The sequence below is a fragment of the Trichechus manatus genome, unplaced genomic scaffold (genome assembly GCF_000243295.1).
Source record: "Trichechus manatus latirostris isolate Lorelei unplaced genomic scaffold, TriManLat1.0 scaffold00006, whole genome shotgun sequence".
NCBI lineage: Eukaryota > Metazoa > Chordata > Mammalia > Sirenia > Trichechidae > Trichechus > Trichechus manatus.
In genome coordinates, this window is record NW_004443942.1 from 31,651,177 (window position 1) to 31,668,021 (window position 16,845).

At 38.2% G+C, this 16,845-nt stretch overlaps 1 protein-coding gene across 2 annotated transcripts in view; it reads right to left on the reverse strand.

The window, feature by feature from the left end:
* The window catches only part of LRRC4C (leucine rich repeat containing 4C), a 189,249-nt gene that overhangs the window by 95,997 nt on the left and 76,407 nt on the right, over positions 1–16,845 (reverse strand). The window lies entirely within an intron of this gene.

Sequence of the window (16,845 nt, forward strand, 5' to 3'; positions counted from 1 at the left end):
AAAAAAAAAAAAAAAAACCATTGCAAAAAACCAAACTCATTGCCATCGAGTCAATTCCTACTCATAGTGACCCTACAGGACTACAGGACAGAGTAGAAGTGCCCCACAGGGTTTCCAAGAAGTGGCTGGTGGATTCAAACTGCCAACCTTTTGGTTAGCAGCCTGAGCTCTTAATCACTTCGCCACCAGGGCCCCTCCTTACCCCTATGCCCTACCCCTATGTCCTCACAATTTGCCTGCATGTCCATTTCTCTACTAGGCACTCTTACATCCATTATTTTATCATCTTTTTTTATATTTCCCAAAAGCCTAATAAATTGCAAGATGTCAGGCATTATTTACAGTGGGTGTAATGGCATCTCAAAACATGCCCAGCAAAACTAAATTCAGTCCTTGGAAGTTTCACTGATTATCTGCAATAATCGTTGTCCAGATAGCTCTTGAAGCTACAATAGTTGTTGAACAACATCAGGAAAATTTATTAGATTGATTAGTCCAATTAACTCAGAAACTGACATACAAAAACAGGCAGGAAACCCCTGCTGGGATCCAAGAAATAAATAAAAGACATGCCCTTAGCCTTGATTGCATGAATAGGAGGGGACCCATGGAAATTTCCCCATGGAGTGAAAACACTAAGGCAGTCTGGGAAAGAACCAAACTCAGGACTGGCTCAAGAAAGAAACAAAGAAAAGAATTAAGAGCTGCTAGGGAGGCAGGCAAAAGCCTGAAGAGAGAGCTCAAAAAATAGGCACTCTTTGGCAAGCCCAAAGGCCAAAGAGCTGAGAGAGAAATTTGCAGAGCATTCAAGAAAACTGAGGGAAAAGGTCTGTGAGTTGAGAAACATGGCCTTCTTTGTTCAAAGCTGGTAATGAGCTTAATCTGTTTTTCCGAATGAATGGAGCACCTAAGAAAAATACGAAGAGAAAGTTCCCCTGTTAAAAGATCATCACTCAAACATGGACTCGTCTTATGTATTATCCTTGGGGTGCCAGTCTCATCATTCACTGCTTTGGAGAAAAGTTTTACTTTAGTGTGAAAACAAACATAGTTCTCGTTTCCTTCCCTGGTCTTCCTTCCTTCCTTCCTCCCTCACTCCCTCCCTCTCTCTTTCTTTTTTAAATTTAAATTTACAAGTGCTACAACCACAGACTTCAACTATGACCACAACCCCACCTGTACTGTGACTGTCATATTTGCTGCCAGTGCTCTCCCAGCAAGATTAACCTGACCATTTAATTTGCAGTGGGGGATGGATGATGGAATTGGGTTATTCTTGCAGTCATTTTAAGTCCTCATCTCCCCAGATCTAAAAAGCTCGTGTGCTTGTTTTTCAAAGTTAGCCTGCCCAAACAACCCAGACACCAACAAAACACAGATTCCTCCTGTCTCTGATTACCTCAAGTTCTGTGAATCAGGCCATGGCTTAGGAGGTGCAGGGCAGCGCCATTTAAGGCCATCAGTGGGATTTTCTTTTTGACTGAACAATTATTTCTAAGACAATGCTATTATGATACCAAAGGGGTCATTTGACGAGAACAGCATAGTTATCTTCTAATATGAGACTAAAAAATGGACAACGGGAGAGAAGGGAGGAAGGATAGCCCAGAAAGAACACAGAACTGCAGCAGAAAGACCTAGGTGATTTCCGGAAACTCAAAGAACAAACAAAATCTTTTTGTGAATTTCCAGAGTTATGAAACAAAAAGTGAAAACAAACGGCATCATCAATATGCCTGTCCATGTTCTATACCGTGAGGAAAAGAGTTTGCTACTAAGTCGCCAGAGTAACAGGGTGAACTCTCGTTCTTCAGGGCAGTGGGGGGATTTGGGGATGGACTATACAATGCCCAAGTCAATCTTTTTGAAAACACTGATTACAGGCAGAGAACAGCAGTCACAGAGCATCTGGGAAAAATTAGGATAATTTTCAGTTCTGGGGAAGGAAGTCATTAGGAGGTTAATCAATTTTCCTTTAAACCCATTAATAATGGTATCTGGTTGTACATAATCTGTAAATTATGGAAGATAAACATTTAAGAGTGGTGAGGTTGAAAAGATTGGAGGGGCATAAGATTTAGAAAATCCATTTTATTAAATCACATTGAATTAACACGCCAAATAATTTCTTCCATTTCCTGCTTAACATCTACAGAAACTTAGATAAAAGGATTAAAAATGGCTAACATTTATTGAGTGCCTACTCTGTTCTAAGCACTTCGGTGTTTTACATGGATTATGTCATTTAAAACTCACAATAATTTTATAACAATGGTAATGTTAATATCAGAGAGCTACAGCTGCTAACCAAAAGGTCAGTAGTTCATATCCACCAGGCACTCCTTGGAAACCCTATGGGGAAGTTCCACTCTGTTCTATAGGGTCGCTATGAGTCGGAATCGACTCGATGGCAAAGGGTTTGTTTTTTGTTTTTTTTTTGGTTTTGTCTAAAAATTCAGGGACTCTCTTTATCCCCTAGGGATGCTAGCTATAAGCTTGGGAGTCTCTAGGGCCCTTCTGACTTCTGATTTGCTGGCTACAAATACGGCTACCACCTTAGGATACCAGTCATAAGCTCAGAGCCCCGCCTGCCCGCCCCTGCCACCACCACCTCTAACCTGCTGGCTCTCGCTACTACCTCAGGTTGGATGTTTCATTAGAACGACTTGCAGAACTTGGGAAAGCATTATACTTATTATTACAGTTTTATTATAGCAAAAAGGATGCAAGTGATGAGATTCAGAGGGCGAGGTGGGAGGGGGTGGTGGGGTGGTTCTCCGAAGTGGAGCTTCCATCTCTTAAATAATGGATCCATCACCCTCCCAAGCACTGATGGCTTTCATTGATCAGGAAATTCACTGAGCTTCTCTGTCCAGAGCTTTTATGGAGGTTCCACAACGCAGGCATGATTGACTGAATCGTTGCCCACACAGTTGAACTCAACCTCCAGCACTCCGTCCCTGAGGTTAGGCTTTTATCAGCTGCTGCGTCTTTCTGGCCTGGCCTGTCCCCACCCAAGTCACCTAATTAGCATAATCTGTTAGGTAGATTTATTTATTTTTTTTGCTTTAGGTAGGTGTGGTTGGGTGCCCTCAAGAGGTAACAAAGATACCAATCACTGGAGAAATTCCAAGGTTTTAAGAGATTATCTCTCAGGTAAAAAGGACAAAGACCAAATTCTTTGGGTAAAATTAATTATATACCTCATGGAAGGCAATAATGATAACGGCCATTCAACATTGTTTGTCCAGTCAATAAATTTATTCAGATCACTCAATATGACTATTTTTGCAGACCCTGGAACATACCGGGAACTCAAATGATAGTATCTTTTCTCATAAAGAGATTATATAAGGGTTTTTCACAAACAACCTAACTAGCTGGCTGAATAATTGAATAAATATATAAAATTAAAAAGTAAATTAAGAGGACAGCTATTCCAAAATATTGAAGTTTAACTGAAGAAAAATATAGTCCTGAGTATACATTGTCTTCACTGAAGATAGAAAATATAATTTGGAAAGAGAGATTATCACTAGCCCAGGAAAGCAATCAGATTCCTTTTTAGAATGAAGTCATAGGTAAAGTTAAGATCTAAGATAAAACTCTATTATATTATGACTGAGTGCCAATCTGTGTAGAGGAGGTTTAAAATATGATGGGCATATTTCAGTGAGATGAAATTCAAGATGAATCTGAATACTTGTAATTTCCTTAGCATTCTGTACAGTTTTAAGTGACTAATGGCCTTTATTCTAAAATGTTTTGCATTCAGATCTTCTTTTGCACCATGACCTATGATTTTTAGTAATTTTAGAGACTGATTTGCCTATACAAATTGTCACATTTTCTTCTGTAACATGTTTCTGCTGCTTTTGAATTTTAAAGATGAATTTAATCCAAAGGAAATAACAACTTTGCTTGGGCAAGAAGAGGCCTAAGGAGAGCTGTGGTCAGAAATACATCTTAGCCTTACCCAATGAGATGGGGAAATGCAAGTCCAAGAGCTACTGGAGAATCACAGAACATCTAAAATCCTAGACTCAACTAATTGCAAATAAAAATACGGCCTGATAAACATTCCAGCTAACTTCCAGGTCAACAAAGGTCCTGTCTTAGTCATCTAGTGCTGCTATAACAGAAAGACCACAAGTGGATGGCTTTTAACAATAGAAATTTATTCTCTCACAGTCCTGTAGGCTACAAGCCCAAATTCAAGGCATCAGCTCCAGGGGAAGGCCCATGTCATCAATCTTCCTTTGGTCTGGGAGGGTCTCAGTGCAGGAACCTCAGCGCCAAAGGATACACTCTGCTCCCGGTGCTGCATTCTTGGTGGTACGAGGTCCCCATGTCTCTCTGCTCAGTTTTGTCTTTTATATCTCAAAAGAGATTGGCTTAAGACATTATCTAATCTTGTAGATCTCATCAATATAACTACCACTAATCCATCTCATTACATCATAGTGATAGCATTTACAACACATAGGGAAATCACATCAGATGACAAAACGGTAGACAATCATACAATATTGGGAATCATGACCTAGCCAAGTTGACAGATATTTTGGGGGGACACAATTCAATCCATGACAGGACCTAAGAGACTCTTGTGGGTTTTTTTTTATCTTAAACCTTGAGATTAAGAATATTTTGTTTTAAATGTCAGACTTGAAGCCATATAGACTGACATACATATTTCAATGAGAAGAGATTCAAGATGAATCTGAATACTTGCAATTTCCTTAATATCCTGTATAGTTTTTATACATTTATATAATACACATACATATATATGCATATATAAATATATACTATATACACACATATATATACATATATACACACTACAGATATGTGTGTGTGTAGATATATACGTATATATATATATGTATATATAGTTGTTGTTATTTGCTGTTGGGTCAATTACAACTCATGGCAATCCCACATGTGCAGAGCAGAACTGCTCCATAGGGTTCTCAAGTCTGTGACTTTTGGAAGCAGATCTCCAGGCAAGTGACATCACTAGGGGACGTGGGGGGTACGGATCACACTGGGTGACACTGTCAGAAGGGGTGACACCAAAATGACTGGCTATGAAATTTTTGTGTAGTGTTTCAGCAGCAATTTATTATTTTTTATAAAAATATCCCTGTACTTAGTTACAACAACAAAAACATTTTTTTGTAAGCCCAACTTACGTGTATCAATATATCTACAAAGCTAAAAACTCTATGCTAATTTACTTTTTGAACCATCTAACGTGCCTCCGTCAGAGCTGTCGTTGTTATCCAGTTACAGTGATACTTCGAATCACCTGGTTTCATCTGGGTCTGCATGCACTACAAGCAGGAACTGTTGTTTTCATTGCTGCTGGTGTTTTGTCAAATAATAGTTGCTGATTTTGTCAAATTTCCTGTAGTTTTAGCTACTATATTGTGGTAATTAGCATGGAAGGGTGATACCATGAGTTGTTGCACTGGGTGACACCAACCCTAGTGATGCCACTGCTCCAGGTCTGCGTTCGAGGCCCCTCTGGGTTTGTTCAAACTATCTTTTGGCTAGTAGTCAAGCACTTAACTGTATTTGCCACACATTACCTCTTGAGGGATTTTCTAATTGCTTCCACACTAGCCTCCATGCCATTCTTCTTCCAAGCCAGATTGTGCCCACCTCAAGGCACTTACTTCAGTGTCACTTTGACACGGACAATTTTTCTCTAAGTAACCACATGCTCTGCTCTTTCACTTCTTTTTGATATTTACCCAAATGTCTCCTCAAGATGCCTTTTCTGATCACACTATTTATAATTGTAGTCACTCCTCTAAGCCCTGCCTGCCTCCTCACATACATTTCATCCTCGTCTAATTTATAACTATCTAGACTCGTACTCTTCAATATGGTAGCCACTAGCCCCATATGGCTATATGTATTTAATTCTAAATTAATTAAAATGAAATAAAATTGTAAATGCAGTTTCTGAATCATCTTAGTCATATTTCAAGTGTTTCATAACTATAGGGGCCAGAGGCTACCACAGTAGACAGGTCAGACATAGAATATTTCCATCACTACAGAAAATTATTTGGGACAGGACTTCTCTAGAAATTTATATATTTCATATATTTCTTGTTTGTTATCTTTCATACTCTCCTCTATCAACCAACTCATACATCATACACTAAATTGTAAGCTATGAAAGGGACAGGACTTAAGCCTATTTTGTTCACTGCCTTACTCCTAATGCCTAATACAGTCCTTTGCCCATTACAGATATAAAATAAATGTTTGTTGAATGAATGTATCTATTAAAATAAAAACATTTATAATTTCCTTTTAAAAAATCAGAAATACGGAACGGTTACATCGCTCCTCCCTTGAGTGAATTTCAACAGGTCAAATTACCCTCAGCTTCATTTAATCAGGGCTACTCTACTGTATGTTGCTTATAATTGTCCATATACTTCTGGAAAGCAAACCTCTTAAAACTATGGTTTCCTGTAATCACTTGTCTTCTGTGCCAGAGTGAGAATCATTGAAATGTGTCAAGACTCATGGCAGAAAAAAATCTGTCAAATCCTAAAGGCTGCCAAAAACTGTGAACTATCATAAAAGTTTTAGGAGTTCAGCATGTCATTTGAATAGGTGTTTTGTAACCACATTGTAGTAGATACATATAGATTACTGGTGGATGAAGGCCATCAGTCAATCTATTTCATTTTATAGCTTAGATATGCATTTGTCTTATAAAAATCATTTTTCATTCCCAATTATGTCGTTAGAATGAAGGTCTAAATGTGAGTGATCACTACTATCCCTGGATAACCTTGCAAAGAACGCAAAGTACTCCTGAAGTTGGAATTCATCATTGCCAATATTGCCCAGAGTCACTTGATATGTATTAACCTGTTGCTCTCAAGTTGATTGCGACTAATAACGACCCTATAGGATAGAGTAGAACTGCCCCATAGGGTTTCCAAGGAGTGCTGGTGGATTCAAATTGTTGACCTTTTGGTTAGCAGCTGAGCTCTTAACCACTGCATCACCAGGGCTCCTGATATGTATTAAGGACCCACATTATTGGCTAAAATAACAGCTTTCAAATTGAATCTAAGCTGAAAACGATGAAATGCACAGAGACCTTAAAAAACCAGTAGAGGAAAAGAAGACCAGCCCTAAAGAATCCATGGGTTAAAAGAACAAGGGCTGATGCGACTGGGGATTAAAAGCAAACAAAAAATGTCATGCCAGTTGGATGGCTGCTCAATATCATGATCTTCTCTTCCACTGCAGAGTGAGAAGTCTCCGGAGGATTGAACTAAATAAAGAGACATTGTGGAGCTGTAAACTCCCACTTAACAGAGTACTGGGTAACTACGTCTGCTATTTCTCTTTAGAAGCCCTGAAGAAGGGACTGACCATAGTTGGACTCAGAATGTCTGTCCAAAGTTAAATGTCTGAAAGGTGCCTTTCTCATTTGCGTTACTGGACAATCATTGGAGCTCACACTATCTCACAATGTCGCCCAAGAGAACAGACAAGATACCCATAAGAAGTGTATCTGCAGCGTGAAATGTGCCAACCATAATTTTATCTGCAGTGCCTTTTGGGAAATTAATTCTTTGCCTCCTTTCCAAGACCTTCCATTCATGTATTCCTTTGCAAAACTAATTATTTTTAAATGACTGCATGTTTCCCATCCAACTGTAAGGAGACTTCAGTTTCCAAAACTTACCCTACAATGATTTAGCCTCTACCTGCAAATAAATTTTTAAAAAGATTTTCTCTTCTAAGTGTTTTACTTATTTAAAGCTATTATTTAAATATACTGAGATATGTAGTTCATAAAAATTAAAAGTACCTTTGAATGTTACGTGTGTTTGTGCATATATTTTACACAGAGAGATCATTTTGGAGACTAGAGATATGTTTTATCCAATTTAGCTTTACATTTCTCAAGTGATTCAGCTCCCAATATTTCCCACAGGACGACTTTCAAAAGTCAATAGCTTTTTATTCTACAGAGGCTGTCAAATGCTCAATAGCCTCTGCAGTCATTAAAATCCTTATTATATAACCTTGATCCGGGTTATATACAAATCCAATTCTATCTAGCATTTATATCTTTCAACATGCATGTTTAAATCCTCTCCCTGTAACTTGGGCTTGATTTAATAACCTTTAGTCTATTTGTATATGTCCCCAAATCCAATTATTTTGTTATTTGCCTGGCTTTTTCAGCTTTCTCCAATTTACACCTTTCAACGCTCGCAGTGCCCATAATAAATCCAAAATGACAAATGCAATTTACAGAGAGGTAATGCAACAAAACCCAGAGATCATGGATTTTAAACTCAGGTAAACTAGATTCTTAGTCTCAATTCTTTAACTCACGATCTGTATGCATATGAAAAAATAGCCTAATATTTCCTCTAAGTCTTTCTTTATTCATTCATCTCTAAAATGGGAATAATAATTTTGACTTCACAGGTTTTTGTCAGAATTAAATGAAACGGTGCATGTAAAATGCTTAGTGTGCATGAAGTATTCAATGAACGACAATTATATTAATATCATTTTGATCCCCAAAACACATTCCCCTTCAACTATTGACAAGTCGTCCTTACTGGCTTAGCTTGGTTTGCTACCACTGCTCTTAACTCTAATGATATAATCTGTTTTGGTCTCTGTTAACGATCTGTGTCGTAATTTAAAGGGCTATTCTAATATAGTTCGAACTCACCAGCCACTCGGCAGGAGAAAAACGTGGCAGTCTGCTTCTGTAAAGGTTACAGCCTTGGAAACCCTATGGGGCAGTTCTGCTCTGTCCTATAGGGTCTTTATTAGTCAGAAATGACTCAATGGCAATGGGTTTATTACTGTAATATAATATCATTTCCCCGAATACATAATTTTTATGGCCCACCAGTACTACAGTAACAAGTAAAAACGGCATGGGACAGAGGCTAAGAATTCATGCTCTTCCTCCAACCTTTCTTTCCTGGTGAACTTCTTCTTCTCCTTTAAGCCTTAACTTAAGCATCAGCTCTTTCCTGAAACATTTGCTGACACTATTCCACCTCATGTTAAGTTAAAACATGTTTATGTATCTATGTATTTGCACTGCATCTTCCACACTGGACTACAATCGGCTCTCAGAGTTCTGTGACCGGAAACACTTGGAGCTCCTCTAGACAAAGAGTATGTTTTAACCCATTTTGTATCCTTATCACCTAGGAGCCATGTGGCACAAAACAGGCACTGAATGAGTTAACACATATTTAGGAATGGAAGTCATCAATAACAGAATAAGACTCCCGATATTCATTCATTTACTGATTTTACTCCCAGGATTTCATAAATTTAAAATATCCCCAAAGATCACTCTGTTAATCTGCGATCCTCCACTCTCAGGCAGAAACAAACCCAGCCAGTGTCAGATGGATGGAGGTCAACTTCATCCCCTTAAAATAAAATGGAGTTACCATAATAACCCATGAGAACGTGTTGTACAGGCCACTATTATCAACTAAGACGAAAGAGATTGGAAAATATAAAAAGGCCAATAAAAAGCGTTGTGGAAATGAATCCCTATGCGTTGCCTGTACAAAAGCATGAATTATCCAGACAGTTGAAACTATCTGAAGCAATGGTCTAAATCCATTATTCCTGGAGAAACAGACAGCAGATTTTGTATAGCTAAAACTTTTATACTGGACTTCATTGAAAAAAAAAAAAAGTGGAAGATGGAGATGACTATGCCTTCTTAAAAACTTTAGGATTAACTGATGAAGATGATTCTAGTGTCCACACAAGCAGCCCTTGTGGCACAACGGTTAAGTGCTTGACTGCTTACTGAAAGGTTGGCAATTTGAACCCACCCAGCAGCTACATGGGAGAAAAGGCACAGCAAGCTACTCCTGTAAAGATTACAGCCTAGAAAACCCCATGGGGCAGCTCTACTCTGGGGTCGCTACGAATCAGAATCGACTTGATGGCAGCTAATAACAACAACCCAAGCCCAACCCAAACCTGTTGCCGTTGAGTCGATTCTGATTCATAGTGACCCTATAGGACAGAGAAGAACTGCCCCATAGGGTTTCCAAGGAACGGCTGATGGATTTGAACTGCCGACCTTTTGGTTAGTAGCTGTAGCTCTTAACCACTGTGCTACCAGGACTCTGACAACAAGAGAAGTGTCAAAACAAGACTGAACAACGTCTTATCCTGTTATACATAAGGTTGCCATGAATCAGATCTGACTTGATGGCAACTAACAATAAGTAGTGCCAAAATTAAAATAAAATTAAAAAAAAGAGATAACAAGCTAAGCTAGAAAGATGGACTATTCCTATAAGATGAAGGTTCCAAAACAGTATATACTGTTGTTCTCCCTTCATCACCTTTTCAAGAGATGGTGGCCTCCCAAATGTGAGACAATGGATAGTAACATCTAGAAGAGTGATTATAATCTCTGAATGAAGTTACACAGTTAGTGGAAAACACAGATATTCTAATTGATTGTATGAATACTTCCTATTCTATCTCAAGAGGACTGTCTTCTACATAACAAACCCCCCAAAATGCATCATTATCCTTGCTGACGCCTTTCTTCAGATTCAGATTTAAAAGACTGTAACTATAGTTGTCTACCATAGACTGTGCAATGGAATTTTATGTCAATTATCATACATAATTGTCCCCCAAACCACACGATCTAAAAAGTATTGGTTAAAGTTTACAAAAGAGTACACTGAGGCTCAGAAAGACTCAGTGGTTTGCCAGAAGTCAGACAGTTACTAAGGGAAATGCTGGCTTGGGTATTCAGTCTCAAATCACCTAATTCTAAGCCCAGTGCTCATTCCATAAGGACTCAGACCAGTATCCTATCCTATCAGCAACAATTTTAGGCTAGATCACTATTACGCCAATAAATTTACTCATGGGTCTTTCATTTGGCCTGCTGTACAGAAAAAAATCTGTGTACTTCCTATAAACAATTTTCAACAATGCCTCAACACCACCACAAAAAGACATTAAACTCCTCTTGACTGGAGAAGTGGTTGTTGCTTTGGCAAATTACGTGGATTGTTGCCAGTAATAGTTCCCTAGCATAGAGTTGGTCCCAAGCCCATACCTTCTTCTGCCCCAATGGGATGTAGAGTTGTTTGCGATCTTTCACACAACAGTAATAATCCTGCTTATGCTTGAAGACAGTTTAAGGCCTGTCACAAACCATCTCTTCTTCAATTCTTGGTCAGATTCTGTAAATTCTATTTAGAACATCTATAGTGATGCAGCCTTGTATGATGCAGAGAGCACTGGGTTTAAAATATCTGGGTTCTAGTTTTGCATCTGGCCCCAAAATCTTGAGAACATCCATTTCTGAATCCGTGTTTTTTTAAGTTGTAACATTATGGACCACTTTGAGTTCCCTTCCAGAATTAAATTGTATCTTGTTTCATGTATGTACATGGATATATACACATGCTACACATTTCACATTTAAATAATTATTTAAATGCCTATTACCTTAACAGGTGTTCATTTAGGACTAGGGAAATGGCAGTCCTCGGACTTTACAAACCATCTTTCATCGCAGATTGCTGGAGAATTTTACATTATTTCATTAATTAAGTCTCACACCACCTCCCTCCTACAAGGTAAGACCTGAAGGCTGTTATTCTCTGTCATCGCCCGTATGGTGCCATAACACGATATTTTCATTGGAACACAGCACACTGAGAACCTAGCCACTCACACGAAGAGTGTCTTCTCTGAAACAGAACAGGTAGAGGATACATTGTGCAAATGTATTGACTGGGAAGCTGAAATGGAGAGGTATATAATTGTTATGGTGGGAATCTTTGGCACACGAAATTGGTTTTAAATTTAGGTATAATTTAAATAAGTGGTTAATCAACTATCTCTTCCCCTTCACCTCCTCCCAATGGATTATCAGCAACATGTAAGACTCATCTTATATTTGTCTCTCAATCTATTTAAGTAGGTGATGCTCCTTTGAAGATGATGTTTAAGATGATGACGGTTTTCAGCCCACCTGAATCTCTATTCTCTCTTTCCCGAAACACTGGCTCTTTGTGAAATTAGAATTAGGTCAACGTGTTTACCGCTGACACCATTCCCCCAAATGTATTTATGTACATATCTAGTTCAAAAAGTCATAGAATTGAAACTTAGGTTTGTTTGTTTTCTGGCAGGAGAGAGGTGTAAACTCTTAGGTTGATAGAGGGTTTGCAACTTCTCATTTGGATGCAGGATCACTCCCTTGCTTTCTTGAATTGATTATCCATTGTTGAGAGCAGAGAGTTGCATAAACTGTAGAAACAATGGTGCTAAAAAGAGAAGGAAAGAATACTGGGAAAATTAAAAAAAAAAAAAAAAGTATCTACCACCAAAGAACATAGGTTTTGAAGCATGGTTAGTTGAAACATAGGAAACGTGCAATAGAACTTGAATTGTTAATTAAAAAAAAAAATAAATAAATAAGATGTGCTATAATGGGAAAAGGAACTACCATTCAGGGTAGACCTGCTGCGTGTCAGGTAAAGAACACAATGAGTCATATGTTATCCCATACAATCCAGGTAGCAATCTGTACCATAGGTTTCTAATTTCTGTTTTGCAGAAGAGAAAATTGAGGCTGGGAGAAATGACAGCTAGTAAGAAGAGAAGGAAAGATTCAAACCCAGGTCTCCTTGACTCCAGAATCCCCATGCCGAGTCAGAAGTTCTTTCTCTTTCCATTAAATCCTATCTGTCTCATTGCTCATCCTTTTCTTATCTCCTCAATTACCTCTTCTAAATAGAGTCCTATTAGTCACTCTCAACTAAGCATATTAGGTAGGCAATGATATTTACCAAGTAGCCTCCACGTGTGAAGCAATGCATTTTTCCAGTGGTGTATAATCTGTCTGAATTTTGATCCCCATGTTTGCCCATGTTTGTGTGGCTTCCAGAGAAACTGACCAAACAGGAAAGACTATAGTCCCTTCCAAGGAAACTACAATTTGCATTGTGACATGCGGCCTTTTTATGAGAATCTTACTTCAAAGTGAAGAAAAACCCTCCCAGCGGAAGGAAGAAACCAGGTAATAAACTTTTCCTCTATTTTCATGCTGAAAGCTATTTTGCTATACAAATAACCCTGCATTTATCTGTTTTGGAGAAAGCAGAATAAATGCAACACAATAACTAGGAGTAATATTTTCCTAAAGTGCTCCACCCTGAATTATAAGCAACCCCTAACAATGTTCCTTTGCTTGTGTGATGAGGCTCACATATAATCCTTTCAAATGTGGGACTCTTGTCTATACTTCAAAGGTGTGTGTTTGTGAATCACAAGCTTTTCCTTTGGCCCAGTTTTCTCCTTCTCTTATTCTGTATTTATGATAACATATTGATAAAGGATGAAGAGAGTCCCGTTGTCAGTGATTCTCCTGGCATCCTGGGAAAAGATCTGTTTAGGATGGCTGCACAAAATCTATTTGCTCAGCAAACCTAATTTTAGCTGTGCACCAATAAATATGTATATAGCAACACCACTGTTGGCTAACAGTGCTTGGCTTTCCTGCCAGATCAGGATGTGCAGGCCGGAGAAGACACAAAATACTAAGGCTCATCAGAAGTTTTAATTCTTTCATAATGGAAAGGAAAAAAAAAAAAATAGTCACTCAAGAGCTCAGAAAGTAATAAATTCATTTATATAAAAAATATTCAAAGCAAATTCAACTTTCCTTTTTTTCTTCCTGTTCAAGGAACGATCACACACACACCTCGTTGCTGTCAATTCTGACTCATAGCAACCCTATAGGACAGAGTAGAACTGCCCCATAGGATTTCCAAGGAGTGGCTGGTGGATTGGAACTACTGACCTTTTGGTTAGCAGCCGAGCTCTTAACCATTATGCCACCAGGGCTCCAAGGAATGGTTAAGCCTTTTGTTTTTATTCCTCCCCCTCCATGAAGCCCTTCCCAGTGGCTTCAATAGGCAGGTACAGGGGGTGGGTGGTGAGGACCGCACTGGGTGACACTGTTAGAGGGGGTGACACCAAAGTGACTGTCTATAAAATTTTTGTGCAGTGTTTCAGCAGCAATTTATTATTTTTTTTTTATAGAAATATCCCTGTACTTAGTTACAACAACAACAACAAAAACATTTTTCGCAAGCCCAGCTTACATGTATCAATATAGCTACAAGGCTAAAATCCTGTGCTAATTTACTTTTTCAACCTTCTAACGCACTCTGGTCAGAGATGTCATTATTACCCAATTACAATGACACTTCAGATCCCATGGTTTCATTTGCACAAGCTACCAGCACATGCTGTTATTTTCGTTGCTGCCGATGTTTTCGTAGTTGCTGATTTTGTCAAATTTACTGGTGTTTAGCTACAATAATGTGATAATTAGTCTTTGTGAACCTACATCAATAACTATTTTGAGAATGAAGTAGTAATTAAAAGAATGATATAGGAAATTATGATTTACAAGTAACATTAGTACAAAAAACATTACTAAGGATTCTGTATGGTCCGGTATGGGAGGGGGTCGATGGGGGGGTAGCACCATGAGTTACCACACTGGGTGACACCAACCCTAGTGACGCCGCTGGACCTTCCCTCAGTAACTATTATACTCCTCCATTTAAAACTCCAAATTTCAAAGACATATTCAAATTTTTTATATTAACTTATAGCTAATATTAACCTACCCCACATATTTGCCAGGATATAAAACTATTAAAAAATAAAGGAGGGAAAAGAAAACTGTCATATTTCTTCTTGCAGTGTGTTTTCCTTAGGGACTTAAAAACATTTTCCTTGGATTAGGAATCTAGGTGTTCACTGATTTTTTTTTTTTTAAGATATCTTACAAAGGGATATACCACTTATTGTATCACTATAAGTATGTACCACTTACTACCTATTATGTTCCAGATAGTCTTCACTTATATTTATAAATTAATAAATGACTCTTTCAAGAGAGTATGGATCAAAAGGATATTTCAGGAATATTCAGAATATTCACTGCCAGTTTGTGATATCTTTCATTATTGTGACGCTGATCATTTATTTTCAATAATGAATATCAATGACTAATGTACTTCTCCATAAATAATAACTGCAGTACTAATCTCCCATCCATATCCTGAGCAGTCAGACATTTGAAAAGGACCCTGAGATTCATAACAATAGGTCCCCATAAAGGCATAAAATATCAGCGATGGGAGGAAAAGAGAAATGCAGCAAGTATATCAATGTGGAGCTATCCATGAGGTTGTTTTTGAAGTTCAGAGATCAATAGAATTTTAAGTTATTATTTCATGTTAAAGAGAAACATTCTTCACTCACAGAAAAAGAGACAATACAGTGCTAGCATTTGATATCCAAGTCACTGAGTTAATTTTCTGAACTTTTTCGTCAATTGCTGCTGCCTAGCAACCTGAAAACTGCTTTCTTATCCTTTGTTAAGTTGGGGCATAAACAGTGTGTGTGTGTGTGTGTGTGTGTGTGTGTGTGTGTATATCCAGGACAGGGAGACAAAGAAAAGTGACCGGGTCAGGGATACTTGATCACCAATTGTCTGGAAGGTTGAAGGCAAGCACTGATCGTTGACTGGGACTCCAAGATTTCATTTGGGGTGATTTTGCAGGTGATTATAACATTAACAGGGATTACACATATAGAAGGAGAAACATATTTTAGTGAGAAGAAAGGACATATTGAATTGGTTTTAGGCAGAATGAATTTGAGATGTCTGTGGAACATCTACCTACAGACTACCAAAGATCAGATGGAGAAAGGACTCTGGGGTAAGAGAAAGTGATAGCAGCTACTGATAATCATTCGAATGTCTTCAGCATGTAGGTGGTAGATGAAGACAACAGGATGGATGAAAACTTGATACTTAGGAAAAAAAAATGTTCCTTTAAGTTTCATTCACTTTTCTCTATTTAGTTCAAAGTCGACAACGGTGTCCATAACAATTAAACATACATCACTGAGGAGTGAGGATGCTTTCTTACTTTGAAACGCTAATGCATTGTACTTTGTTCACATCACTCATTTTATTATAATTATTTGCTTTCATACTGGTTCCCCTACCAGGCTACAAGTTTCCTAAGGGCCATTAGGAAGGGCACACAGTAGAAATCCAATAAATGTTTGTTCAACGAATGAATAAATAAGCAAATGAGAGAAAGCAGGATAGAGAAACTAGGCCAGCACCTTAACTTACTTGAAGTCACATCTTCATGGTTAGACTTCAATATCTAATTAACAACCAAATTCAAATCCAAACTAATTTCACCAAAGGCAGCTGTAAGACTGTATGTCATTTTGAATAATATTACTTTGTGGCTTTTTGGTTATAATAATTAATAGCTAATACAGTATACCTATGTGCACATACCACGGACTGCCACTATGTGCATATACCATGGACTGCCAGAAGAACAAACAAAACTGTCTTGGAAGCACAACCAGAATACTCCTTAGAAGCAAGGATGGCGAGACTTTATCTCACATACTTTGGACATGTTGTCAGGAGGGACCAGTCCCTGTAGAAGGACATCATAGTTGGTAGAGTAGAGAGTCGGTGAAAAAGAGGAAGACCCTCAACGAGATGGACTGACACAGTGGCTGCAACAATGGGCTCACACACAGCAACAATTGTGAGGATGGCGTGGGATAGGGCACTTGTGCATAGGGTTGCTGTGAGTCGGAACTGACTTGATGGCACCTAACAACAACATATGCCTATATGTATATATAATCTTATATCAAATTATCAACATGTATATATTTATAATGAATTATATAGTCAAT